A 3,963-nucleotide genomic window follows, 5' to 3' on the forward strand; every position below is an offset into this window, starting at 1 on the left:
CTCGTGGTGGATCAGGTGCTGCTGGGGGCAGCGAAGGAGATACTCGTGGTGGATCAGGTGCTGCTGGGGGCAGCGAAGGAGATACTCGTGGTGGATCAGGTGCTGCTGGGGGCAGCGAAGGAGATACTCGTGGTGGATCAGGTGCTGCTGGGGGCAGAGAAGGAGTTACTCGTGGTGGATCAGGTGCTGCTGGGGGCAGCGAAGGAGATACTCGTGGTGGATCAGGTGCTGCTGGGGGCAGCGAAGGAGATACTCGTGGTGGATCAGGTGCTGCTGGGGGCAGAGAAGGAGTTACTCGTGGTGGATCAGGTGCTGCTGGGGGCAGCGAAGGAGATACTCGTGGTGGATCAGGTGCTGCTGGGGGCAGCGGGTGGAAACTGCAAAGATGCCTTTTTATAGCAGCTTTATTTATGTAGGTCTGTGGACAATGACAGCAGTGAAAATGCTTGGCCTTTTGGCCACAGCCAAGGCCACAGCTGTATATAACATAATCTAAAGCAAAATTGAAAATAGCCATGTTAGTAGACGTAAAAAAAATGTTTAATACACATTTATAGGATATGCATATACACTCACCTCCATATTCAGTTGCTCTTATTTTATGCCCAGCTATATGGGCCACTATTTGATGATACTGTCTGGGCTTACATATTTGAGATGTGCAGAAGGGGCATGTGAATAAATTAGTATCTGCAAGGTAGCGCTGTGGTTGAGGCTCTTGTCCTCTCCGCTGAATTGTGATGTGCTGAATAGACAACAAATTCATCCATTTTAATTTAAAAAAAAGTTTCCTCCTCTGTACATAATCATTTTATATTTTTAACATTCATCCATTATGTTAGTATATAGGTTTGATTAATGCCTGCACTGATATAATGAAGAGTGTTGAACATTGACTAGTGAGCTGATCTCACTGCTAAAAAAGGTCAAATCATGTTTCTATTTAAATCTAGTGGTCTGCAGAGGTTTTTGTTAGGGTTATGTTTAGGGGTACATAATGGGTTATGAGATATAATATAAATAACAGAAAAATTATAAATATTACATTAAAATTGATATTAAAAATAATAAACTTAACAAGCAATGCTTTTTCAGCTTTTCTGTGGAGCTTTTCTTGTTTTCTTACAGCGCACCTCACACTCAAACACCATTTCATATATGAAGGGAGTGTGTTCTGGACTGAATGAAAACGTAATTTATCCAAAATATTATAGTTTTTAATAATTTTTTAATTAGATAAAATTTGCAGTTAGATTAATGTGCACAACACTTTCCTTAAAATGTATTTATAGTTATTTTTTTGTACATATTAGTACCTATACCCCCCGGTTTCACAAACAATTTTAAAGCCTAGTCCTAGACTAAAATGTAAGTCTGAGCTGTTCCAACTGAAATAAACTTGCACTGACTGATCTTAAAATATATCAGTGCCTTTGTTTTGTCTCAAGATGAACACCAGTAATGTTTTTTTTTTCTAAGCATGTTTATGAAAAATATTTAAATGTCCTATTTGAACTATGGACTAATCCTGGTTTAGGCTAAACCCTGTCTGTGAAACCGGGCCATAATGTCCTGGGGACATAAATGGCACCTATTCGGTAGAATATTCCATTAACATTTGTTTACAACTATTGTTTTCTAGTCTGACAAGCTAACAATTTTTTATATATATTAGAATACGCCGACAGGAAAAAATTAAGCAAACTACCACTATCAACACTAAAGTAACAAACTTATGCACCAAAAAGTTAGCGAATGTTTGTTAAAGCTAATAGCAGCTAATGGTTAGCGATAGATTGTAAATGGCAGACCTCTTGGAGCTTTTTCTGCCTAATCATGTTGCAAGCAAATTTACACAAACTAATTAAAACGTTAACTTAGACAAAATGAGAATTTACAAAAATCCACTTACATCCATATGCAGGACAGGTGATCTCTCTCCTCATTTCACCGCTTTCTCACTCATATCTGATGGGAAAAGCATATTCAAGTATTAGGAATTGCCCACTCAAGTTTTAGCAAACCAGGCACAGAGGTTGTAAAACGCCTACCCAGTTGGAAAACGCCCCAAAATTGAGGAACGCCTTTTGTTGCTCTGCAGAGACCTCATTCTCCAATAACAGGGAATTCTCATTCTCACCTTCATAGAGCTGGCAAGTCCCGCCCCTTCCGCTAACCCCACTAGGTTGAAACATCGTCAATGCAAGTGAATGTGAGAAAATAAATATTTTCTGGTCCCGTTTGAATTTTGCCATGAATGTGAACATATGTTGTCTGTGAATTTTTAATATAATTTTTCGTGTGAAGAATGCTACAATTTAGTGGGTAGAAGTTTGATACGGTTAGACTTTGTGTGAGAGCACTTTGTGGACTACAACTCTTCGCAGCTTTCAGACGGGAATCTGAAGAAAGAACAGCCCATTGGGTTTGAATGGTGACATTTTGGGTACAAAACACACAGGCATCTCGATCTGTCTCCATAGATTATCGCAGCATTAGCACCGTGATTTGACAAGTGGAGGGAAAATGTGTTATGGGGTGACGTCACATAGGCGACATGTAGTCTTTCTCGTTATGTCTTTTCCACAACTGCTAGCCAAAGAATCATATACTGTCAAACTCGTAACATGAAAAATTATATAAAAAAATTCACAGACAACATATGTTCACATTCATAGCACAATTCAAACGGGACCAGAAAAGAATTATTTTCTCACATTCACTTGCATTGACGTTTTTCAACCTTGTTTAGCACTTTTTTGTTTACTACATGTCGCTATAAAGTGTCAAATGTAAAATTAACATGGACTACTGTAATATAGCATTGCATATGCAGTATAGTGAATATTGTCTGATTACATTCGGTTTCTCTAAACGTTTGAATGATCAAGGACACGGTTGTTCTCCCAACATTCGGCTGTACCTTTCAACCCGCCTCAGCCATTGTAAGGTCATGTTTTTAGAACATGGTCCACAATATTGGCCCTTATTTCATCAAAATCATGTCAACAATCTTGGCCTCTTCTACCTCTTCTGTCTTGCCTTTGTACCCAGTGGTTAAACTGGCTTTTGTAGGGAGGGGGAGCCCTTATCGCATCGTAAAATTACTTAATGTGTTGAGAAATGTCTTGATCAATGTATAATTTCACTGTAATAAAGGTATTATCACACTTTAATAAAGGTATAATTACACATTTATATTACACTGTAATATAGGTATAATTACACATTACACATTTACACACACATGTATTACATTGTAATAAAGGTATAATAACTAGGGCTGTCAATCGATAAAAAAATGTAATAGCGATTAATCGCATGATTGTTATGAGTTAACTCGCGATTGATCGCAATTCATTGCACATTTTTTATTTGTTCTAAATGTACCTTAAATAAAAACTTTTCAAGTTTGTAATACTCTAAATCAACATGGGCATGGATAAATATGGATGCTTTATGCAAATGTATGTTTATTATTGAAACCATAGTCAACAGAGCATGAAGACAAGACATGTTTCAAAGGTCATAGATGTTTTTCAAAGAACTTGTTCATGTCTATTAGACACATGTAGAAAGAACAAAGAAATACCAGATTCTAATTATTCTCTTTCTTTGCACTGAGCAATTTACTAACACAAACATGCTTAGATTTTTGCATGACAGGGCAGCTCTTCTGAAAATGCTAAATGTACATTTATTATTTATTATTACATTAGTTTGTCTGTCTCTGTGCCCATTTTAATGAAGCTAAATTCTGAATAAAACTGTTTTCATTGGTATATTTTACTGTTTCTTTTGTCAAACAACGGAATGAATATGAAATAGTGACTGAAATGCAACCCAATAAACATAACCAGCTCTCCCTTCCAAGACGTTAATCTGCACAAAAATCCTGATAATCGAGCCGTCGTCTGATGAAATCAAATACGATAAAGACAATATTTGTGTTGTGATTTCGGC

At 37.2% G+C, this 3,963-nt stretch overlaps 1 long non-coding RNA gene across 1 annotated transcript; it reads right to left on the reverse strand.

Annotated features, from left to right (window-relative positions):
- Positions 1–364: 364 nt before the first annotated feature.
- On the reverse strand, positions 365–1,982 carry LOC308683863. The gene is made up of 3 exons (XR_014029296.1): positions 1,913–1,982; positions 577–745; positions 365–492 (listed from the first exon to the last, which is right to left on the reverse strand). It is a non-coding gene; the product is annotated as an uncharacterized lncRNA (long non-coding RNA).
- Positions 1,983–3,963: the final 1,981 nt, after the last annotated feature.

The sequence above is a fragment of the Scardinius erythrophthalmus genome (assembly GCF_964197995.2).
Source record: "Scardinius erythrophthalmus genome assembly, chromosome: 23".
In the NCBI taxonomy this organism is placed as follows: Eukaryota; Metazoa; Chordata; class Actinopteri; order Cypriniformes; family Leuciscidae; genus Scardinius; species Scardinius erythrophthalmus.